Source organism: Musa acuminata, chromosome BXJ2-7 (assembly GCF_036884655.1).
Source record: "Musa acuminata AAA Group cultivar baxijiao chromosome BXJ2-7, Cavendish_Baxijiao_AAA, whole genome shotgun sequence".
NCBI lineage: Eukaryota > Viridiplantae > Streptophyta > Magnoliopsida > Zingiberales > Musaceae > Musa > Musa acuminata.
The window spans coordinates 19,522,028-19,548,534 of record NC_088344.1 but is presented as its reverse complement, the minus strand read 5'-3'; positions in this window follow the sequence as shown (position 1 = coordinate 19,548,534).

The following is a 26,507-nucleotide window of genomic DNA, read 5'->3' as shown; positions in this document are numbered from 1 at the left end:
CCGAGGGTTCATCGGATGATCGACGGAAGTTCGCCGGAAACTCGCCGGAAGAAGCGAGTGACGCACCGAAGCAAGCTGCAGAATATGTCTTAGGAAATAATCGTAGTTAGCACTTTGATTAAGTTAGAAATGGGAGGTAATCCCATTAGCTTAATCCTGGGGCAATTGGGCCCCTGAAGAACTCAAATTGGGTCGAATGGTTCAACCCATTCGGACCCTGGTTGCTGTGGGAGGTGCAACCGTCCAGGCAGGGAGGTAGCACCGCCCAGGCTATGTCTCCCAGCGAGACTGGGCGGTGCAACCACCCCAGCCAAGAGGTGCAACCGCCCAGGGCTCAGTCTCCGAGCGAGACGGCGGTGCAACCTCCTCTGTCAGGAGGTAGCACCGCCAGAGCTCAAGTTTCGAGCTCTGCCAGGCGGTGCAACCTCTCCAGTCAAGCGGTGCAACCGCCTGAGCTCGGTCTTCGAGCTCTGGCAGAGAGGTGCAACCGCCCCTGACAGAGGTAGCACCGCCCAGAGGCTCAGTCTTCGAGCTCTGCCAGGCGGTGCAACCGCCCCAGTCAGGAGGTGCAACCGCCTGATCCCGGAATTCCGGGATTTGATCGTTTTGAGCTCCAAATTTGAACTGGGTTGGGGCCTATAAATACCCCACCCATTCAGCACTGAAAAGATATAGACCTACACCGAATTCTTGATCTTTTCTATGATTCTAAGAGCTCAAATTTGTGTAAAGTCCAAAAGTTCTCCTCTTTCTGTTCTTCAAGTCTTGAGTTGTAAAGAGAGGAGAGAAAGGTTCTGTAAGGGTTGTCTCCTGAGCCCGTCAAAAGGAGTGAAACTGTAAAAGGGCAGTTGGCCTTTGCCTATTGAAGGAAGGCCTCTAGTTGACGTCGGTGACCTCGTCGGTGGAGGAAGCCAAAAGTGGAGTAGGTCAAGACTGACCGAACCACTCTAAATCTCTGGTTTGCTTTTATTTTGAGCACTTTATCATTATTGCAAACCTCCTACATAGCTACTGCTCTCTGCGCTTTTACGAACAAGTTTCTAAGTTCTGATCTTTCCGAATCTGCATTCAGACGTAAATCGGTGTTTTCGTACGATCTTTACATTGCAGTTTACATTTACGTTTTGATTCTATTTATAACTGCAAACTGTCTTCTGCACTTTTATGAACGAGTTTCTTTGTAGTTTACGTCTACGTTTTGATTCCATTTATAACTGCAAACTGCCTTCTGCGCTTTTACGAACAAGTGTCTAAGTTCAGATCTTTCCGAATCTGAGCTTAGACATAAACTGCGCTTAGACGCAATCTGCGCTTAGACGCAAACTGCGCTTAGATGCAATCTGAGCTTAGACGCAAACTGCGCTTAGATGCAAACTACGCTTAGACGCAATCTGCATTTAGACGCAAACTGCGTAAACTGCGCTTAGACGCAAACTGTGTTTAGACGTAAACTGCACTTAATCATAAGTAATCTTAGAATTGGCTTTTGCATCAAAATAGTTTTTATCGAACGAACACAGCTTTCGTTTTTAATCGCTGAAAGATTTCCGCTGCACTAATTCACCCCCCCCCCCCCTCTTAGTGCTCTCGATCCTAACATGAGCTTGTATGCGGACGATGGAATGTTCGTGGCCATCCCAAGTCGACCGAAACTCAGTGTCATGGAGTATTGAAACTTTCCCTTCGGCATGTGAAGGATACGTCCGTAGGAGGTTGAAGTGTGCAACGAGTTCAGCATGTTGCTAGGCCTTGAGTGGTGCAGCGGAGGCTATATTGACGTGGAGTCACAATCTAGCAATTGCGTTTGCAGGAGGCAGAATAATGCACAGTTTGTTCAACAGATCAAAGTAGTCCAAGGGGATGGTGGTCTCCGAAACGAAGAGAGATGTTGCTCCAACGGGACAGTTATCTAGGAGGGATAAGTCCCGGCTCTCCAGAGGGAGGAATATGTGGGACGGACCTCACAAGTTGAGGAGGAGTACCTCAAAAAACAACAACACTATGAAGCTCAATGGACTGAGCAAGCGACGAGGAGTTGTCACATGATCTCGCTCGAGAGAATGCATTGGTGGATGCATTGCGAGATCAAGTGGGGGAGCGACCCAAAGTAAATCAAATGAAGGCACACTTGAAGTTGATATGAGATCGGACTCAAGGAAAGGCTGACCCGTGGAATGGTGGGCACGAGGGCCACCATCAACTCAATGCAAAAACGAGGAGCAGAGCAACTTGGGTGTAACTTGGCAAAGTACCCAAGCTGCATGAAGGGAGTCAACATAGAAGATGGAACATGGAGCGGAGGCATAGTGCTTTCCTTGGACAGAGGTCAAGGACATGAACTCTTCCAGAGGCAAGAGTAGGATCATGTTGTTCCATGGGTCATTCATTCTGTCGGAGCGGACTCATCTTGCATGGTGCCAAAGACGAAGGGAGCTTCTGGGCATATGCACATTATCTCGGAGGAGTATTTGATGGAGGAACTAAGGCGACTCAATTTGCGGAGGCGAAGTTGGGTTCAGAAGGCCTTAGCACGGGGCAAGAGGATTCAGAGATGGGTACTCTTGAAGAATATGCCATAGTGTTGCCATTCAAGTTGCCATGAAGGAAATGGTGCACAGCGGAGATTATGATGGTAAGGGCAGTGGCCCAAGATCCAGATAATGGTGCATAAATTACAGTGAAGTCGGTGGACTTCGGGAGCTACTAGGCGACGGACTGTCCTAGAGCGGTGCTTCATCTAGGTGTGACCCAAGAGTGGGTGGATGAAGGTCGATTACCAAAGGAGCAAACAAAATCGAAGGTGGAAGAGACCCTGCGATGTATTGGCAGAGGCCACACATGGAGGGTTCAAAATTCGAGTTCATCCCACAAGGATCAGAATGCAATAGAGATGTCACCAGGAGGCGACATGGTGCAGCGGATCGTGGTGGAACAGTTCGTGGCAAATGCGATACACACGATCTAGTCCCGTGAAGGACTAGATCATATGGAGGTATGATCGGGAGCTACTGGAAGCTCCACTTCGGTGAACAACATGACGGCAAGAAGGGCTATGGATTCAAGGAGTGAAGGCCATGGTACCGCAGAGGCGGGTCTTCCGTGCGTGCATCGAATTTTGCATCGGATGAAAACCTTGGTCATCAACATATGGGGGCTAGGTTCCACCAAGGGAAAAGTTCGAATGCAAGTACCAGTGAGTCTCATGGGAGGGGCTTGATCATACAGAGGTATGATCAAAGCAACTGGAGAGTTGGACTGCTCCAGAGCTCATATTCGCTTAAGGGAGCCCGGCAAGTTAGAGGACAAGGTCGAGTAAGCGAACATTGCCACCAAGGAAGCTAAGGAGAATAGAATCGGTGCAAACCCTACAACGTGATGGTAGAGGCCATGCATGGGAGTTGCAGTCTATCTTTCCATCGACCAGAGGGAGCTGCTTGGAGAACACAAAGGTGTTGAAGCAGGGGGTCGAAAGGGGCGAGGAAGCGACGATGAGTCTAGAGGGACTTAGCTACCCAAAATCAAGCATCAGTTAGAATGGACGTGGACTTAGAGGAGTGCCACAGAGACATATCTACTGATCGTAAAGAAAAGGGATGCAGATGCGAGGCAACGGATAGTAGGGCCATGGGCATGGTAGCACCATGGTACCGCAAAGGGGGGACTTCCGTGAAAGTCATTGATCCCTTGCTCTCATGGAGGGAGAGCGCTTGGTCGTAAAAGGGGCCAAGGAGGTGGAACATACAGAGGCAATCTCCAAGTACCGTGACAAGGCTGAGGGACAGAGGCCAAGAAACTTTGTAAGACCGGTGTCAACAAGTTTCTCATCAAGATAGCCGAAAGTGAAGGACTTCGGGTCATGCAAGAGTGCACAACCAAGGAACGAAGCAGGCAATATGTGGTACTATACCTTCGCTACTCAGGGGAGTAGGCGGCAAGGTTGATGGAGAAGACGGTACAATCCCAGAGGCGACCTCATCTATTAGAGAATTACTCCAAGTTGGGGTGAAAACTTCCCGCATTCCAGAAGTTCGATGGCATTGAGAAGGTGAATCACAGTAGCTAACTCAACGGTAGGAGTGCAAACACTTCAAGTGCTTCAGAAGTGTGAGCAAAGAGCATGCGAAGGCCAGTAACTAGCTCGATGCATGGAGTACAACCTCGAGGAGGCGAGCGAAGTCAAGTAACCTTTGCCTTCTCAACTCTTAAGAGAATGGGCGAAACCGAATACCCCAATTCTCTTATCTATCCAGCAGAGGAGCTCTGCATATGTTCAAAGACCCTTTGAAGATAATGGAAGACAATAGTTGTCAAGTCGTCACCAATGGTGATCAGTGTTACTGAGAGTAGATTGTCCGCTTCATTTCCCAACGAAATGCCAATCGAAAGCAGAAGTGATGCGAACCTACTTGGATATGACAACTAAGTGAAAGAAGAGTCAATGAGCAAATTTTGTGGAGAAAGGACCCAAAACTTCAGAAGTTTGCGAGACGATGCTCGTTAAAAGCTCCAACAAGCATCCACTCAGTTCAAAGAGCATAATGCATTTGAGAGACTCACGTAGTAAGGATGGCCTTTTCCTTCATTTGGAAGATCCGTAGGAATCAATAAGGATCAGCACAACTCAACCAACCCCACACCAGAGTCAAAGTCATTGGTGAGTTGAAGCAGCATGGTGGATCAAAGGTTCGACTACTCAAAAACAGCAACGGAGAGTAGTTGGGAGCCAAGAGGCGCATTGTAGCTGGAGCAGAAGATTGAAGACTCAGCAAAGGCGAGGAGTTGCAGTGTCGACAAAGGCTTTAACGAGGACGTCGAAGGAATAAGTGAGGGAGAATGTCACAGACAAACTTCTAAACAAGATGTTTGATGTAATGCTTATGTATGTCCGTGTCTTTTGGTATGTTCATGTCTTGTACAGCATGTAGAGGGACGGCTGAAGGCTTAATAGTCCCATTTTAGTTAGGTTGGTGGTCTCTTTAGGCTTGTAAATAAAGGTTGTGTCATATGGACATGTGTGAGAGATTTTTGGTCTGTAATGGACCATTTTACCCTTTGTTGTGCAACTGTTCAGAGCTTGTAAAGTCTGTTTGTAATTTGCATTGTCTATGAAGTATTTTTCAGAGATGTTTGCTTGTGGATCCTAATTGAGGCGTTCTCTCTAACCCGTTCTCTCTTTTGTTGGTCCTAAGGGATAATTTGAGGCTTCAGGGAGGCTGACCTTTGCGGACGGACACGCAAGGGTGCCGGACGACTTAGGCAAAACCAGCTAAGTCCGTGACAGCTCGGTCTCGTTGAGTTTGCGGCTCTCGTAGGCCACCGGAGGACCCTCCTGCATGAGTACTCCCCCAATAGCAAAGTCCGAAGCATCTGTATGGACTTCAAAAGGCTCCCCATAGTCTGGCAATTTGAGCACTGGTTCTTCCATAACAGCAGCCTTTAGATCTTGGAATGCTATTTCACATTTGTCAGACCACTTCCAAGGCTGCTCCTTCAGCAACTCCGTCAGTGGGGTTGCACGCTTCGAATATCCCGCTATGAAGCGTCGATAATAGTTGACGAAACCAAGGAAGGATCTCAACTCTGGCACCTTCTTTGGAGTTCACCATTCCGCAACCACTTGCACCTTCAACTTATCCATTCAAATGGAGCCATCACCGATTCGATGTCCCAAAAATAAGATCTCAATTTGAGCAAAGTAGCATTTCTCCCTTTTCACGAACAAAGTGTTCTCCCTGAGAACCTTGAAAATTGTCCGAAGGTGTTTGACGTGCTCCTCGAGCGTTTGACTGTAGACGACGATATCGTCCAAGTAGACGACCACGAACTTATCCAAATACTCCTTGAATAGCTAGTTCATGAGAGTGCAAAACGTGGTCGGAGCGTTGGTTAAGCCGAAAGGCATCACCAAGAACTCAAACGCTCCATACCTGATCACACAGGTAGTCTTCGCTACGTCGCCTTCAGAAATGCGAACTTGCCAATACCCCGATCGAAGGTCGAGTTTTGAGAAATACTTGGCTTTGTCCAATTGGTCGAACAAGTCCGTAATGAGCGGGATGGGATACTTGTTCTTCACTGTCACTTTGTTGAGGGCTCGGTAGTCGACGCATAATCGGAGGCTCCCATCTTGTTTCTTCTGGAAGAGAACTAGAGCTCCGAAAGGTGCTTTAGAGCTGCGGATGAGACCACCGCTTAGCAGTTCACCTAACTGCTTCCTGAGTTTTGCCAACTCTAGCGAGGGCATACGGTAGGGTGGTCTCGCTGGAGGCTTCACTCCTGGCTCCAACTCGATGTTGTGATCTACGCCCCTGCGTGGTGGAAGAGTCTTCAGCAACTCGGGTGGCATAACGTCATTAAACTCTTTCAGGATGTTCGCCACCACAGTAGGTTCTTGAATGGCCTTCTCGTCAGGTGGCTCTAGCTTCATCGCAGCTACGAAAGTTAATTCACCTTTTCACACCCCTTTCTTTAGTTGCAACGCCGATATATGTTGCGGTTCCTTGGTTCCTCTCCGAGAGATAGGAACCACGCAGGGATCGTCGCCTCCCACCATACATAGGGAGTTCAAGAACGGCATTGGCACCAACTTCGCCGCATGCATAAACTCCATTCTAAGAATCACTTGGAAGTCATCCAATGGCACTGCCATCATGTTGGTGTTCCCGCTCCATGTCCCGATTTTGATGGGGACTCCCTTCACCAACCCGGAGATTTGTCTGGCCTCCGAGTTCACCACCTTCATTCGACTTGGGCTCTTCTCCAAGATCAACCCAAGTCGATTTGCTTCTCGATCGGCTATAAAGTTGTGGGTAGCGCCCGTGTCCACCATGGCACGAGTTGTTTGGCCATTGAGCTTGATGTCAACATACATTAGCTCGCCACTTCCTGCTTTTTGTTGCCTTTGTTAGGATCGGAGCGGCACTAAGAGGGGGGGGGTGAATTAGTGCAGCGGATTAAAACTTCGATTTTAACAAAATCTTTCGTACGTTAAGAACGAAACTTGAGAAATTTAACTTGAAGGCGTATTCTTAAAGTTGCGCAGCAAGAGTAATAAGGAACTAAAGCAGTAAGAGGATTTGCAGTAATGTAAATGACAATAATAAAAAGCAAACCAGAGATTACGCCGATTTTTAGAGTGGTTCGGTCAAATGACCTACTCCACTTGCGAGGCCCCTCTTCGATGAGGCTCCCACCTTCCACTAGCAAGTCTCTTGAAATGGAAGGGTAAACACCCCTCTTACAACCTTTTACAAGCAGCTCAACCTCTTACAAATTTTCAATAAGAAAGAAGGAGGAGAACTCTCTAGCAAATTGAAAACAAGACTTGCTAAGACTTTCTAAGACTTTTCTCTCAATCAAAATGCTTCTCAAAAGTTGTAACCTCAGCTGAGATTTGAGGGGTATTTATAGGCCTCAAGAGGATTCAAATTTTGGGCTCCAAAATTTGAATTCTCTTAGGGTTCCCGGTGCTGGAGGTTCCACCGCCCAGCGCTCGGGTGCTGGACGGTGCAACCGCCCAGCCAAGGAGGTGTCACCGCCCAGCACTCGGGTGCTGGGCGGTTTCATCGCCCAGCCAGGCGGTGCCACCGCCTGGCTCTCCAATACATTTGTTTGGCTTAATTTTAGCCCAAACTAATTCTGACTTTGGGCCCAGTTGGCCCCTAACCAGGATATAGGATTATCTCTTAATCCTAATCCTAATTACAGGTGAACTACATAACACAAAAAAACATCCTAAGCAAGTTTTTTAACCGCGAACGTCGAGTCTTGTTCCGGCGAGCTTTCCGACGAACTTCTTCCGACGGACTCCCTGCTAGCTCCCAATCTTTGTGATGGCTTTAACGAGTAGCCGAGCCTTCTTGGTGATCTCCGCGAGCCTCCGACGATTTCTTCGGTGAACTTCCGACACGTTCCCGATTTCTTCTCGGATGGTTCCGGTAGCATCTCCGATGATTCTTCGGTCTCTTAAACGTCCATCGAGCTCGACTCTGGTATCCTTGCTTTATGTTTTCTGGTTATCGTAGTTAATCCTGCACACTTAACTCAATAATATGGATTAGATCAATTAACCCACCAATTGATTATATCATCAAAATCCGAGATTCAACAATCTCCCCCTTTTTTATGATGACAATCAATTGATGACGGAGTTAAACATAACTCCCCCTATCTATATGCCATATTATGATAAGATAAAAAACACGTGAATTCCATCCTATTGGATTCAAGCATAACCCGATAAGTTCTAATCGTAGAACTTATCGTTATCCTCATTAAACAATAGTAAGTACGAAACTTCGATGAAAATCATAAGTTAAATGATACGGGACGAATTTTGCTACGACAGAAGATAAAGATTTTCAATATAAATTTTATGATATCAATCTTGTGATATTTTCAAGGATTTGCAAGTCATATAAGACATTTATATCACACAGAAGATAAAGATTTTCAATATAAATTTCATGATATCAATCCTGTAAAATTTTCAAGGATTTGTAAGTCATATAAGACATTAATATCACACAAGTTTTTGTAATTCATATTAGTCATGCTATCGTTCTGGTGTAAGTCATCACTTCTCCCCCTTTGTCATCAACAAAAAGAGACAAGCCAGCTAATTGATGATCATAGAAAAAGGTTTAGCATTTATCAAAGTTCATCATTCAAATTTGCCATAAATAGTTTATCCAAAAGACATCATCATCTATGCAGATTAAGACAGTAGTTATCTAAAGGAAAGATCAGTTATCGTACAATCGATGACAAACATGAACTTGTTTTTAAAAGCAAATAGAACAGAATAAAAAGATACATCAATTTAATCCTTAGGAGGTAATCCATAGTGCTGATACATGATATCTATTTTTTCATTCATCTATCGTAGTGTCTTCAAAATTTCAACTTGTTGATTCTGAATTTGTTCTTGCTGTGATTTGATCTGAGATAGCTCCGCCATAATGATATCTTCAGTGGAGGAAACAGGAGCTGAAGGTGCTGCTCCAAAGGGACTAGGAGGAGGAGATTCATTTCCCATAAGAATTGGTGTTTCGGGTTATTCTATTGGTGTAGGAATTGGATCCGTCCTTCTAGGCTGCCTAACCCATATGCCATTGCTAAAAGTGCACCTAAGTTTTTTCAGCAGGTTTTTATTTATTATGTTATATCGATCATTTTGAATAGATTCTTCATCGGGAGGAATGCAAATGTCATAGGCATGAAGAATTCTAGTGATTAACCTCCCATATGGCAATATAGTATCTTTAGTCATAATTTCCTGCATGTGTTGGCGAATCAAGTACCCAAAACAATTATGCTGACCGGTCATAATCCAATACATGGTTCCTATCTCTATTTGACTTACTTCGTCAAGATGAAATTGTTTGGGGAATATGATGCTTGTGATAATGTGATGAAGAATTTTAGAGTTGAAAGGCATTAAGTGTTCACAGCTCTTGGGTAGGAAGTCAAGGTTTGGATTTGCAAAAATTGTTTTCACGGCTTCGGAATAGGTTGCTCCTATTTTTTTGACGTCCCATTTACCTTTAAAATAGCATCCCCTATCTTTTTCAGTTATGCCAATTAGCTCACAAATGGTGCTGTCAAATATTCTAATGGGTGTTCCTAGAATGTAAGTGCTTAGGCTATCATTGTCTTCATATAGGTTGGCATAGAACAATCTCACTAACCGTGGATAGATTGGTTCATCTATTTGTAGTAGAGGTAGAGCTTCTAGGTGTGCAAACCACCTAATGGGTTCTAAGTCCTCTAGTTCATCCAAATCAACGTATTTTCCCTTATGGACACATCGTGTTTCAAATTTTGGAAAGCTAAGGGCTACCTCTTTTGATCTAAAAAGGTCATGGTTATATGAATCTCCTTCAATCCTTATTCCTTTTGATCTCTTAGGAGCCATTTTCTAGACAACATGATGATGAAACTGTGAAAAAATAAGCAAGAGAAAGAGAAAAGAAAAGAGGGATTTCAAGTGTTACCTTGTGGAGATTATGTTGAGAGATGGAAAGCTTGGACCACCAAGAATCCTTCTCCAATGTTTCTAAGAGTTAGAATGAGGGTTAGAGGGAATGGGAGAGGGTTTTTGAGAGGTTTTTCTTCGGGTTGGGGGCGGTGTCACCGCCGGCCCTAACCCCTCGGGTTAAAAGGGTGACTCGGTCGGTGTCACCGCCCAACTGGTCGGTGTCACCGCCTGGCGCCCGAGCGCCAGTCGGTGCAACCGCCAGATTTGGCGGTGCCACCGCTGGCATCACGCGGAGGAAAAAAAATTTTCTTCCTTCCTTTTGTTTAGCTTCTTCCCTCAAGATCATAATTTATACTTTAATGGATCACTTTGAATTGAAGAAGAAGGAAGAATTCAAATTCATAAACGAAGGGAAAGGAACGAGTCCTTTTTGTGAAGTTCATTTTAGGGACAATTTAGCATGCCTAATTCCCTTCGTATGAATTCAAATTGGTCTTCATTCAAAGCTTTTGTAAATATATCTGCTAATTGATGCTTTGTGTCAATGAATTCTAGAACAACATCATTGTTAAGAACATGATTGCGTATGAAATGATGCCTAACGTCGATGTGCTTAGTTCTAGAGTGCTGAATTCGATTTTTAGTAAGGCATATGGCACTAGTATTATCGTATTTTATGGGAATATTTTCAAGGTGAATTCCATAGTCTTCTAATGTATTTTTCATCCAAATTACTTGTGCACAATATGCACTTGCAGCAATGTATTCGGCTTCCGTCGTAGATAGTGCGACTGAATTTTGTTTCTTGGAAGTCCAAGAAACAAGTGCATGTCCTAAAAATTGGCATGTTCCGGATGTACTTTTTCTATCTATCCTGCATCCGCCAAAATCGGCATCTGCATAAGCTATTAGATCGAATTTTTCAGATTTTGGATACCACAATCCTAAATTTGGAGTTCCTTTAAGATACCTAAATATTCTTTTAACACTCTTAAGATGAGATAATTTAGGATTAGATTGAAACCTAGCGCAAAGTCCTACACTAAACATAATATCCGGTCTAGTCGTAGTGAGGTAGAGTAGACTACCTATCATTCCCCTATATGTTTTTTGATCGAAACTTTCACCATTTTCATCCATATCTAACTTAGTCGCAGTACTCATAGGGGTGTTTATTACTTTTGAATTATCCATGTTAAATCGTTTTAACAATTCTAATGTATATTTAGATTGGTTAAGAAATATACCATCATTAAGTTGTTTGATTTGTAATCCCAAAAAGAAAGTTAATTCACCCATTAAACTCATTTCAAATTCAAGACTCATACATTTGACAAATGATTCACATAGTGATTCATCCGAAGAGCCAAACACAATATCGTCAACATAAATTTGCACAATAAGAAAATTATTTTCAAAATGTTTAATAAACAATGTAGTATCAACCTTGCCTTTGGTAAAATTATTTAAAATAAGAAAGGAACTAAGCCTTTCATACCAAGCTCTAGGAGCTTGTTTTAAGCCATAGAGAGCTTTAGTCAATTTGAATACATGATTAGGAAGAAGAGAATTTTCAAATCCGGGAGGTTGTTCGACAAATACTTCTTCGGAAATAAAACCATTCAAGAAAGCACTTTTAACATCCATTTGAAATAGTTTAAAATTATTACTACTAGCATAGGCAAGGAGCATCCTTATGGCTTCTAATCGAGCCACGGGAGCGAAGGTTTCTTCGTAATCGATACCTTCTTCTTGGTTGAAACCTTTGGCCACTAATCTAGCCTTATTTCTAACCACGATACCATTTTCGTCTTGCTTGTTTCTAAAGACCCACTTAGTACCTATGACTAAGTGGTCACTTGGTCTAGGAACAAGCTTCCATACCTCATTCCTCTCAAATTGGTTCAATTCTTCTTGCATTGCAATGATCCAAAAATCATCTTTTAAGGCTTCGTCAATGCATTTAGGTTCAATTTGAGAAAGGAAAGCGACGTTAGCACAGAAATTTTTGAAAGAAGAACGAGTTTGAACCCCTTTTGATGTATCTCCTATAATTTGCTCTTTTGGATGAGCATCTACATACTTCCATTCTTTTGGTAAAGAAATTTCGGAAGAAGATGCATTCAAATGGCTATTTTGAGGAGAGGGTTCATTTAAATTCAAATTATCAAAACCAAGATCATCATCAAAATCATTTTTCTTTAAATCAGAAATTTCATTAAAAACTACATGAATAGACTCTTCAATGACTAAAGTTCTTTTATTAAAAACCCAAAAAGCTTTAGAAATGGAAGAGTAACCAAGAAAGATGCCTTCATCGGATTTAGCATCAAATTTTCCTAAAGCATCCCTTTCATTTAAAATAAAGCATTTACAACCAAAAACTTTAAAATAGGAGATGTTTGGTTTTTTGTTATTCCATAATTCATAGGGAGTTTTGGATAAGGATGGTCTTATTAGGACTCTATTCATGATGTAGCAAGCCGTATTTATGGCTTCGGCCCAAAAGTACTTAGGTAAACTATGTTCATTCAACATAGTTCTTGCCATTTCTTGTAGGTTTCTATTTTTCCTTTCAACTACTCCATTTTGTTGAGGATTTCTTGGAGTTGAGAAGTTGTGATTGTACCCATTACTTTCGCAAAAATTTTGAAAGTCACGGTTTTGGAATTCACCACCGTGATCACTCCGAATTGATGAAATCATGAAGCCTTTTTCGTTTTGAGTGAGTTTACAAAATTTAGAGAAACACTTGAAGCAATCACTTTTGTGAGCTAAGAAATAGGTCCAAGTGTATCTAGAGTAGTCATCCACAATCACAAAAGCATATTTGCTTCCACCTAGACTTGTTGTATCAATTGGTCCAAATAAGTCCAAATGGATCAATTGTAATGGTCTAGTAGTGCTAATTTGATTTTTTGGTTTGAAGCTTGTTTTTATTTGTTTGCCTAGTTGACATGCATCGCATACTTTGTCCTTAATAAACTTTATATTTGGAATTCCTCGTACTAATTCTTGAGATGAGATCTTAGATATTGTTTTCATGCTTGCATGGCCTAATCTCCTATGCCAAAGCCAAGCATCATCATTTACGGCGGAGAAGCATATTTCATTACTTAGTTCATCAAGATTGATGGTATAGACATTATTTTGTTTTAAAGCAATCATAGTCATATTATGATTTGGTTTTTCAATAATGCACATATTTGATTCAAATCTAACGATGTAACCTTTATCGCATAGTTGACTAATACTCAAGAGATTATGTTTCAATCCATCAACTAGTAAGACATCATCAATGGAAAAATTAAATTTGTTACCAATAGTTCCCTTGCTAATGATTTTGCTCTTGTTGTTGTCTCCGAAGGTAACGTACCCTTCTTCATTGCTAGTGAGCATAGAGAAATGAGATGGATCTCCAGTCATATGTCTTGAGCATCCACTATCGAGATACCATCTCTTGCTCCTAGCTTGTGGGTTTGTCTACAAAAGAGGATGATTTTTAGGTACCCATTTGATTTTGGGTGCCTCAAAAATTGACCCACTAACATTGTTATTTATGATTGAATTCTTTATAGTTCCTTTAGGAACCCATATTAATTTTTGTGAACTAATTTTCCTAAATGGGCATTTGTAGGCAATGTGTCCGGATTTGCAACAAAAGTTGCATTTCATATAAGAGGAAACATGTAATGTAGGTCCTTTTATGAAAGTGGTAGGATTTTGATGTAATCCTTTTACAAATCCAATTCCATTTCTATTTGTGATGTGACCCTTGTGTGCAAGGATTATATCTAATCCTTTGCTACCAACCTTAAACTTGTTTAAGGTTTCCTTAAGAAGCAAATTTTCATTTTTTATTGCTTCTAAGTGCTCACACTTAGAGCATGGAGGAGTTTGAAGACTATCAAACTTATCTTGTAGCAAAGCATGCTTTTTCTTTAAGATACTTAACTTCTTGCTAACAGTTCTACATTCATCAAATAATTCATGAAAAGCGATAGATAGTTCTTCAAAAGATAAATCTTCATTAAATAAATCACATACCTCTTCTCCTAACGCCATTAGCGCGTAATGAGCAACTTGCTCGGTGTTGGACTCCTCTTCTTCGGATGCGCTTGAATCATCCCACGTTGCCTTGAATGCCTTCTTCTTTGATGTTCTCTTTTTGGCTTGAGGACAATCGTTCTTATAGTGTCCCGGTTTTTTGCATTCATAGCAAATCACTTGGTCCTTCTTTTGTTCAAATTTATTTTTTGTATTATTTTTAAATCTGTTCTTTCTTAAATATTTTTAAAATTTTTGAGTCAAAAGTGCAATGTCATTGTCACTGTCCTCATCACTTGATGTTCCTTTCAAGTGGTCTTCTTGTGATTTGAGTGCCATATCCTTCCTGTTCTTTGGAAGGGGGTTCTCGAGCTCGTCATGAGCTTGACATGTCATTTCATAGGTCATTAGAGACCCAATGAGTTCTTCAAGAGGGAATGCTTTAAGGTCTTTGGCCTCTTGAATGGCCGCAACTTTTGGATCCCAACTTTTAGGGAGGGATCTTAAGATTTTAGTTACTAGTTCAAAGTTAGTAAAATCTTTACCAAGAGCTTTGAGTCCATTGATGACATCCGTAAACCGGGTGTACATGTCTCCGATGGACTCACTTGGTTTCATTCGGAAAAGTTCGTAAGAGTGCACAAGGATGTTGATTTTGGACTCTTTCACTCGGCTAGTGCCTTCATGAGTGACCTCAAGAGTTCTCCAAATATCAAAAGCCGAATCACACATTGAAACACGATTAAATTTGTTTTTGTCTAGTGCACAAAACAAGGCATTCATAGCCTTTGCATTTAAAGCAAAAACCTTCTCCAATTCATCCCATTCGCTCATCGGAAGAGAAGATTTTTGAAATCCATTCTCGACAATAGACCAAAGCTTAAAGTCCATAGAAATGAGGAAGATTCTCATGCGAGTCTTCCAATATGTGTAATCCGACCCATTAAACAAAGGTGGTCATGCAATAGAATGGCCCTCTTGCATGCCGGAGTAAGCCATCTCTCTTGGGTATTAAACCAAATATGAGAGATAACCTTGCTCTGATACCACTTGTTAGGATCAGAGCGGCACTAAGAGGGGGGGGGTGAATTAGTGCAGCGGATTAAAACTTCGATTTTAACAAAATCTTTCGTACGTTAAGAACGAAACTTGAGAAATTTAACTTGAAGGCGTATTCTTAAAGTTGCGCAGCAAGAGTAATAAGGAACTAAAGCAGTAAGAGGATTTGCAGTAATGTAAATGACAATAATAAAAAGCAAACTAGAGATTACGTCGATTTTTAGAGTGGTTCGGTCAAATGACCTACTCCACTTGCGAGGCCCCTCTTCGATGAGGCTCCCACCTTCCACTAGCAAGTCTCTTGAAATGGAAGGGTAAACACCCCTCTTACAACCTTTTACAAGCAGCTCAACCTCTTACAAATTTTCAATAAGAAAGAAGGAGGAGAACTCTCTAGCAAATTGAAAACAAGACTTGCTAAGACTTTCTAAGACTTTTCTCTCAATCAAAATGCTTCTCAAAAGTTGTAACCTCAGTTGAGATTTGAGGGGTATTTATAGGCCTCAAGAGGATTCAAATTTTGGGCTCCAAAATTTGAATTCTCTTAGGGTTCCCGGTGCTGGAGGTTCCACCGCCCAGCCAGGCGGTGCCACCGCCCAACGCTCGAGTGCTGGACGGTGCAACCGCCCAGCCAAGGAGGTGTCACCGCCCAGCACCGGGTGCTGGGCGGTTTCACCGCCTGGCTCTCCAATACATTTGTTTGGCTTAATTTTAGCCCAAACTAATTCTGACTTTGGGCCCAGTTGGCCCCTAACCAGGATATAGGATTATCTCTTAATCCTAATCCTAATTACAGGTGAACTACATAACACAAAAAAACATCCTAAGCAAGTTTTTTAACCGCGAACGTCGAGTCTTGTTCCGGCGAGCTTTCCGACGAACTTCTTCCGACGGACTCCCTGCTAGCTCCCAATCTTTGTGATGACTTTAACGAGTAGCCGAGCCTTCTTGGTGATCTCCGCGAGCCTCCGACGATTTCTTCGGCGAACTTCCGACATGTTCCCGATTTCTTCTCGGATGGTTCCGGCAGCATCTCCGATGATTCTTCGGTCTCTTAAACGTCCATCGAGCTCGACTCCGGTATCCTTGCTTTATGTTTTCTGGTTATCATAGTTAATCCTGCACACTTAACTCAATAATATGGATTAGATCAATTAACCCACCAATTGATTATATCATCAAAATCCGAGATTCAACAGCCTTGTCTTCGGGTTCTCCCCCACTTGACCCCGCATGGCATTCAACATACGCATGGCTCCTATCTGGGGTCCTTGCGACTCCTCATCGTCGCTGCTGGCTTCAGAACTACTCGAACTAAGGGCGACATTATCCGATTTGGGAGAGTGGATGGAAGCTATTAGTGCATTGAGTGCTTGTTTTTGTGGGCACTCCCTCACCATGTGTGGCCCTCCATATAAGAAGCATTCGCCAAGTTTCGGGGCCTTGCATTTCGGGCTTGGCCCTTTGTGGGAACTCTTCTTCTTTTGTTTGCCCCCGAGCTCCTTCCCTCGAGAATGTTTTGGAGGGTGATTGCCTGAAGATTGTTTCCTTCTCCTTGGGTCTTCGGAGGAAACAAAGTTGGTGAGCCTTTCTGCAACAGCAATTGCCCCGACCACATCGGTAACATTCCTTCGATTTAGCTCCTGTTGAGCCTATGGCTTCAAACCATCGAGGAAGCTGAACAACTTGTCCTTCTCGAACATGTCCTATATGTCCAGTATTAGTACAGAAAATTGTTTCACATAGTCTCGGATGGTGGTACTCTGGCGGAGTTGTCTCAACTTCCTTCTTGCGACGAACTCTGTGTTCTTCAGTAGGAACTGAGTTCTCAACTCCCGCTTCAAGTCCTCCCATGTGTCGACTCGACACCGACCTTGTTGGATCTCCTCCCAACGGGTTCGCCACCAAAGTTTCGCATCTCTATTCAGATACATTGTTGCTATAGAAACTTTGGTATCTTCAGAATCGGGCCTTGTAGCTCGAAAGTATTGTTCCATGTCGAACAGAAAATTCTCGAGTTCTTTGGCATCTCTGGCCCCTCTATAACCATGAGGCTCGGGTAACCTCAAGTTTTGTGGTGGTGCAACGCGGGTGTTGCTTCCTCCCACATTTAGTGCTCTTATGAGCATGGCCACCTTTGAAGTGAGTTCCGCCATAACATCCTGTAAGTATTGCCTGGAGTCTTTGGTGTCATCAAACAGTCGGTCGACTAGGGCCTCGACCTTGTCGATCCTGGACTCCGCTTCCTCTTGCGAGCTCTCTACCCTAACAAGCCTTTGTTGGCCATGGTAGAGATCCTCCACGCTCGTTTCAAGAATATCCAGGCGGGTTTCCGCCGTTGTGAGTCTCTCCTTGTGACTCTTTTTCCCAGTTGGTGCTCTAGATTGCGCCTCCTCCGCTCGCGGAGAGTAGCCAACTTCTTGCTCATCATGTTCGCTGCCGCGCTCCTCTTGAGCGGCTCCAACAGTATGAGAGCGAGTGTGCACATGCAGCCCACCTGCGGCTTCTTGGGGCAAGGGTCCGGCTTGCCCTGTCTTGCTGGATTCGCCACGATGCTTTGCCATGGCGAAGTTGCGAAGTTTCTTCGCTGCTCGCTCGAAGTGCTTGCCCGCTTTGATACCACAATGTCACGGCCTTAGCTGGAATTGCCTAAGGCGTGAGGCACCCTTACGGCCAAGACGCGAACTTAGCTTGCGTTGCCTAAGTCGCGCTTTGTCCTTGCGATATTGCTCCGCAAAGATTAGCCCATTTGTAACCTCTCGCAGGTCCCGAAGGACCTGTAAAAGAGAAAGTTGATTAGTTCGAAAGAACGAGCGACGGACAAGTCCCGACGTCTCGCGAAAAGAGGGGAAGCTTTACAAGCAATTCAGTGAGCACCTTGCGTGCACAAGAGAAAAGAGGGAGAGGGGGAAAACAAGGGCTTTGGAAGGTTGAACGAACAGCTACAAGCCCACAAACAACTGCTCACCGAGTCCCGGGCGCGACAACAAGTTCCCGTCAAGGCAACGTGCGAACTTGCGAATGAGTGTTCAACGCCCGATACTATACCGAAGCCCCATCCAGCCCTGTGCCACCCGGGGGGTTCAAAGGGGCCGAGATAGCTGACATTTTGGTGAGCGGAGGCAGATTCAAGAAATCAGCCCGTGGCACATGAAAACGGAGCTGTTTTGGGCTGTTTTGGGGCTGTTTTGCTCGGTTCGGTGAGCGGTCGCTTTGTAACGGTGAAGCTTGTTCGAACTTACATTTTTACAAGCAAAATGAGTCAAAACCAAGGCAAAACAGGCTGCCAAGCAACTGTACATGTAGATGAGAGTGATGAACGGTTCGTTGAATGGAGTTGTTGCGGGTGCACGACGACCGTTCATGACATGCAGGTGGGCGCCCCCGTGGGTAGCGCTACCCCCGCGGGCGGTTCTGCCCTTGAGGCAACACCCGCAGGCGATGCTGCCTCGTCAGGCAGCTGCTCCTACGAGGGTTTTGCATGGGGGAGCAGCGGCCATAGGCGCCGCTGCCATGCGGTGCGTCACCCCGCGGGAGCAGCGGTCGCAGGCGCCACTGCCCTACGGTGCCTCAGCCTGTAGGCGCCGCGGCCGCAAGTGCCACTGCCCTGCGGTGCCTTTGCCCATGGGTCCAACACCCGCAGGCACCGCCCTTGCGTGCCACCACTATAGGTGGCCTGCCTGCACGAAGATGGCAGCAAGCAGGCAGCTATCTTCGAGCGCAGTAATGGCAGTAATAGTTGCTACCCTTCCTCGTCTATTGCGTCAATAATTTAACGTCAAAATTCTTCCTAAACACAATACACACAATTCAAAACCAATCATTCGTACGAACAACCTGGCTCTGATACCACTATTGGGAAATCTTGGGGGCGACATCACATGCGTAGCGGAAGAACAAGAAAAAATAAAATCCCTAATTTCCTAAAAAGATATTCGTCGTCGTGCGAAGATTGGTGTGTAAAAATCCGCGAAACAAACTACGTATAGAATAGAGAGATTGTATATCCTTGTTTCCTTGCAGATCTCTAGGAGAGGGTGAAGGAGGTTAAGCGTCCTCCTCTCTAGCGGTGATCCACATAGTACGGCTGCGACGATGCTCCTTAAAACTCCAAGCCTACTCTGAGGTGGAGAGGGGTAGGAGAATAGGAGAGGCAAGCAAAGGCTCCAGCCTATGAACCACTGAATCTCTCCTATTTATAGAGGTCACTTGTCAAACCCTAATGGATCCTCCCCTAGTGGGTATTGGATCTGCATCCAATTACCCAAGTCTTTTATATTAGTGGATCTCTATCCAATAATCTCTCATGGGTACTTATTGGATCTCGTCCATGGGATCCAATAATTCAGGGGCTTATTGGATATCCAATAAGATAGGGGCTCCGGCGGATATCTCATATCTGAACCTCTACTCATCGTAATGCCTACCATATGTGTGTGACCCTCTAGGCCCAATATCGAGCTAGCCGTGAGTTATACCTATCAGAACTCCTTCTAACTTAGTGAATTATTATCTTTATAATAATTCACTCGACTCATCGGCTATGGATATACTAGGCCACTACGCCATAGTCCCCAGACGATACAGGGGAATCCAAACAATTGGACCTGTCTGTACTTAGTTACCGTATACCTATAGTCCCTCATCCATCTAATATCCCAGAGACCATATATCGAGCATGGTACTATCAGACCCATACGGTTTCTTCTCGAGTCTCACTCTAATCGGATTCTATAGGAGAACTCTTTCTCTCTCAATCCGAATAACCCTGGCCAGGGATTTATCTGAGCAAGAACATATGGGATATTCTTCTCATGATGCCGAGAGTGGATGATCCTCTATCGACACTTAATAGCCCTCGTAAGGTCGACTGCCACTCCTAATTACCAGTTGTACTAGATCTGAGACATCCAAACCTATAAGTCTGGTATCAAAGAGTGGAGCACTCATATAGGACATCCTTGGTGTCTCAAGTCTAAGGACCAGATACACCACTAGGACTACAGAATCGTTGTCTGACAATAAGGCATCATCAACCATCTAGCATTCTGTAAACGAATCAATCAGTGAACTAATTCTCCAATGAGCACTTGTACTATATCCATAGTGTCCCCACATGAGCAACTATGAGACCAACTGCATCTATCATATGGACGGTTATCACGATGTCCCTCTTGAGTAACCTATGACCGGGATTATTTAGGATATGTGTTTAAAGGTGAATTGATCTCATTATCGTGATCTCATCACGATCCCATTCCCATTGCATAGATCCAAGGACATCACAATATATACATGCATATATACAATAGTTAATATAAAGTGATAAATGTCAAAATATAATAAGCAAAAAGATTCCGTGTCAAGTCACATATGTCATCACTCACGTGATTGGCTTGTTGAGCACCTATAACTAGCAGGTACCGCCTAGTGTCAGGTGTCAAGCAATGGTACCGCCCAGTAATGGCAGTGGTACTGCTAGGACCCCGAAAATCTGGGATTAGACACTTTTAGGCTCCATTTTTGAAGTCATTGGGGCCTATAAAAACCCCACCCTTTCCTGCATGAAAGGGCACGAAAGCATTAAGATACTCTTGAGTTGTTGGGGTGTAAAAGTATTATAAGCAAGTGCTAGAGTTCTCTTCCTCCCTTTCTAAGTTTTGAGATTATTCAAGAGAGGTGTGAGACTTGTAAGAGTTCTCTCCTAAACTCGTGAAAAAGAAAAAGTACTGTAAAAGGTAGTTAGTCTTCACCTATTGAAGGAAGGCTTTTAGTGGATGCCGAAGACCACGTCGAAGAAGGAATCCGAAAGTGGATGTAGGTCACATTAACCGAACCACTCTAAATTCTGGTTTGCTTTTCATAAGTGCAATTTACTTTAACTGCAAATCATTTCATAGCAAACTTCTTCTCCTCCTTATCTTGCTTATGCTCTCATACGTTTCAAGTTACTATCTTCCGATTCAGTTTTCATCGACCGTACGAAATATTTTATGTGAAAATCAAAGAACTTTTCACTGCACTAGTTCACCCCCCCCCCCCCCCCCCCCCCCCCCCCTCTTAGTGTCACTCTTGATCCTAATAATGACGTGTAAAGCTCATGAAGAGCTTCAGGACACCCTTCCAAAGAATAGGAAGGGCATAGCATTGAGAACATAAGAAGACCATTTGAAAGAAAACTCAAGTGATGAGGACTTTGATGATGACTTGACACTCTTAACAAAGAAGTTCAAAAGATTCATAAAGAAAAATAAATTTAAAAATGATACTAAAAATAAATTTGAACCTAAGAAAGATCAAGTAATATGTTACAAATGCAAGAAGCCGGGACACTACAAGAATGAATGTCTCCAAGACAATAAGAGGACACCAAAGAAGAAGACTCTCAAAACAACATGGGATGACTCAAGTGCATCCGAAGAAGAGGAGCCAACCAACATCCAAGCAAGTTGCTCACTATACACTAATGGCCATTGGAGATGAGGTAACAATTTCAATTCATGCAAATTTATCATTTGATGGACTATTAAATGTTTTTCATGATTTATTTGATGAATGAAAATCAATTAGTAAAAAACATAAATTCTAAAAAAATAAGCATAATTCTCTTGTTAGTGATTACAATAGATTAAAAGTTGAGCATAATGATAGTTTAGCTCCATATACGAAATGTCATGAATTAGAAACACTCAGAAAGGAAAACTTACTACTCAAAGAAACCTTAAAAAAATTTAAGGTTGGTAGTAAGTCCTTGAACATGATCCTTGCCAATAAGAGTCACGTTCATAAAAGAAGTTGAATCGGATTTGTGAGTAGCTCTCACCAAAACCCAACCACCTTTGTTAAAAGCCCTATCTTACACATTTCACCCCAAAACAAATGCAGCTTTTGTTACAAACTTGGACATATAGCTTATTATTGTCCATTTAAGAAGTGTAGTCCACACAAGTTGATTTGGGTTCATAAAGGAACCGTAAAAAATTCCATGCAAAATGACAAGTTAAGTCGATCAATTTTTTAGGCACTCAAGGTCAAATGGGTACCTAAAAATCATCCTCTTTTGTAGAAACGTATACCATCACAAGCTAGGAGCAAGAGATGGTACCTTGATAGTGGATGCTCAAGGTATATGACCGGAGATCCATCTCAATTCTCTAAACTCACTAGCCTAGACGAAAGATATGTCACCTTCGGAAACAACAACAAGGGTAAAATCATTGGCAAATGAACTATAGGTAACACATCTAACTTTTTTATTGAATATATATTATTAGTTGATGGCTTAAAGCATAACCTTTTGAGCATTAGTCAATTGTGTGATAAAGGAGATATATTGTTAGATTTGAATCTAGTGCTTGTATCATAGAAAAACCATATAAAAACACATCTACGATTGCTCTAAAATAAAATAATGTATATACTATCGATATTAATTATCTTTGTAATGAAATATATTTTTCGATTTTAAATAACAATGCTTGGCTTTGGCATAGGAGATTAGGTCATGCTAGCATGAAATTAATCTCTCAAACTTTATCTAAAGAACTTGTAAGAGGAATTTCTCATATCAAGTTCATCAAAGATAATGTGTGTGATGAATATTAACTAGGAAAACAAATAAAAGGTAGCTTCAAACCTAAGAACCAAATAAGCACATCTAGACCTTTGCAATTGATCTATATGGACTTGTTCGGACAAATTGCTACATCAAGTATAGGAGGTAGCAAATACGCATTTGTTATCGTGGATGATTATAGTAGATACACATGGACTTATTTTTTGGCACACAAAAGTGAATGCTTTAAGTATTTCTCTAAGTTCTGTAAACTTGTTCAAAATGAAAAGGGTTTTATGATTTCGTCAATTCGAAGTGATCACGGTGTGAATTTTAAAACCATGATTTCTAAGAATTTTGTGAATCTAATGGATAGAACCACAACTTCTCTACTCTAAGAAATCCTCAACAAAATGGAGTAATAGAAAAAAAGAATAGAAACTTACAAGAAATGGAAAGAACCATGTTTCTAAAGCATGTTTCTAAAGAATAGAAACCGATGAAGGAATTTTTCTTAGCTATTCCTTTGCTTCTAAAGCATTTCGTATCTTTAACAAAAGAACTTTGATTATAGAAGAATTCATTCATATTGTTTTTAATGAAATTTCTGAAATTAAAAAAATTAAACTTGATGATGATATTGATTTTGACGCTTTGAATTTAAATGAAACCCCTTCTCCAAATAGCAATTTGGATGCATCTTCTTTCGAACCTTCTTTACCGAAGGAATGGAAGTATGTAGATGCTCATCGTAAGGAGCTAATTATAAGAGAAACATCGAAAGGGGTTCAAACTCATTCTTCTCTTAAAAATTTTTATGCCAACACCACTTTTCTCTCCCAAATTGAACTTAAATGCATTGACGAGGCCATGAAAGATGATTCATGGGTCATTACAATGCAAGAAGAGTTAAATCAATTTGAGGGATAGGTGTGGAAGCTTGTTCCTAGACCAAATGACCATTTAGTTATTGGTACTAAATGGGTCTTTAAAAACAAGCGAGATGAATTTGGTATCGTGGTTCAAAACAAGGCTATATTAGTGGCCAAAGGTTTCAACCAAAAAAAAGATATCGATTACGAAGAAACCTTCACTCATATGGCTCGATTAGAAGCTATAACGATGCTCCTTGCCTTTGCTAGTAGTAATAATTTTAAGTTGTTTCAAATGGATGTTAAAAGTGCTTTTTTTAATGGTTTTATTTCTGAATAAGTTTATGTTCAACATATGTAGACTTCACTTCTTCTTCTTTTTTTTCTTAGGTTGCTTGCATTAATTCTTATAATGTCATTTCTCGCCACAATTATAGCAAACAATATCTTTTCTTGATCTTGACTTACTTCTACTCATGTGTGAATCACGTCTATCCTTGAACTTTGACCTTTTTCTATTCTCTAAGTGCTAGTAAATCAATTTGAGATATTGTTGAATTTTTTCTTCTCAACTCCTCATTCAACAAACTGCTTATTACTTGACTTATAGTGACAACATCATTTGGCGTAGAATTACCAAGGGAAACCACTAGTAGACATCTCCCAACTTTCTGGTAATGAATTGAGAAGTAACAATTCCTGCAACTCATTATCAAGAGATATTTTCATAGAGGATAACTAGTTAGTAATACTCTACATTTCATTCAAATCCTCAGCAATAAAAGTGCCCTCTTTATATTTCAGGTTCATGAGTTTTCTAATCAAGAAAGCTTTGTTGTTAGCCATTTTTTTTTCATAAAGATCTTCTAACTTTTTCTAAAGAGAATATGTAGAACTTTCAATAGAAATATGGTGAAAGATATTGTTATCTTTAAAAGACAAGATGATAGTATCTGTCATAGTTACGAGCTTTGCACTATCCCCTTGCAAATAAACTCATTTGTTTTTTAATCTAACATCTTCCGATCATTATCTAACCTCTTCGATCTAACCCAATTATTTTTCGATCTAACCTTTTCTACTCATTATCTGTCATAGTTACGAGCTTTGCAATATCCCCTTGCAAAGGTCCATACAAATTTTTACAATACAAGAGATCTTCCATGCTTGGTTTTCATATCATCCAATTGTTTCCGTTCAAGCTAATCATACGAGAAATACTACTAGCCTCTATGTTCGAACATAAAAATTAAATTCCACCAAAATCTTGCTCTAATACAAATTGATAGGATAAAAAAAAACTTTGTATATAAAACGAACAAATACTAGCAGGCCATAACACACAGCGGAATTAAATGAAAATCACAATCAAATAGGATACCAAAATTTACATGAAAAATTTTTCCAATGTGAAGGGTGAAAATCATGAGGTAAGCCAAAAGAAAATCCACTATAAAAATAAAGAACATACAAATCTCAAAGTCTTTTACCCAAAATCCAAACGACAATCACAAGAGAATAACAAGGATACAAGGTTTATGTCACTATGTATAATATCCAAAATCTCCCCAAGTAATCACAGTAAAAATTTATTATAAATATGATCTAACCTGAGGTGAAAATACTGCCTGAATGATTGAGAACAATCTCTGTATTATCCTTGTCTTTTTTTCTTTTCTTCTTCTCTTATGCTTCTGCCCTCCCTTTTTCTCGATCATTTTTACGATCATCACTACCCTCCATCCTAGTCGTCGGAAACCTATGTTTAAAATGGTTAACGGTTAGATTAAAAAAACAGGATTGAATTATTAAAGCCCAGCTGAATAATGGGCTATCTGCCCATCAGCCCGGGCATGCGGGACGGCCGGCCATGGTGGACATGCGGCGGGTGGAGTCTTAGAGGCACATCGTCACCAACGTTGTGCAGCCGGAAACGGAGGCGGCGGCGTCGACGTACGGGCCACGGAGTACATCAATAAGGTTCGCGCCAAGAACCGTGCTGCCCATCCCGATGCTTCGCCTAATGTCATACCTCCACCTCCCATGCGCGCTAAGTACGCCACACGTTAGCGTATAGATCTCATGCATGTAACGAGGGACGGAGGATGTACTTGCTGCTCTTCTTCTGGTTTGTGACTGTTAATGGGGACTTGGGAGGGACGAGAAATGATTCGGGATCCCAAGATTCATAGTTACTAATGCTGTAGGTGTGGATGATTGGAACATAATTCGCCTCTTGGTTCCCTTACCTTTTGCTGTCCATGCCTGCCTTTGTGCATGTTCTGCTGTAGAATTCCAGGATGGCTGCAGTGGTCGCTGCACAAAAACACAAATTGATTTTTAAAGAGATTGAATGTCTTCTGTACTTAATGTCCTACTTGGACTTGAATAGATTTCACATGCATGCAAAGGTTCATTTATTGGTGCAAATCATTGGTAACTCTTGGAAGAATAATGTTGTTTTATTAGAGTAACGATTCTATATGTGACAGCATACTAGTCTCAATCAATAATATAGTTTTATGAATTTCAACCTAGTATAAAATTTGAAAAGAACATTTTGTTCATATCCTAAAATATTTTTTTTATATTAAGCTCACTATAAAATGATCACAGATCACAATAATCGAAGTCAGTTATTATTTATTAAAAAAAATTATTTTTTATTTTTAAATTAATTATATCATCGAAAAACTTTCATCCGGTCTTCATCTTTATATAGATCGATAATTAAATAAATATTCGAATCAAATCGATATCACCGTGATGTAATTTATATATAGTGGAAGTCACTCGAGGAAGGTGACAGTCTTCCGTCATGGTTGCTCCTCCATCACTTTTATTTTTGTTATATATAGTATACAGTTAATGCTTGCATCAAGTGGTACTGCTACAACAGCATCAGTTCTCAGCTGTCTGTCTGTTGACCCTAATCATTGCCTCGAATTATGGCTTTCCCTGTGTGAAAGTTTGAAGTAACGTACTGGTCTCAGTT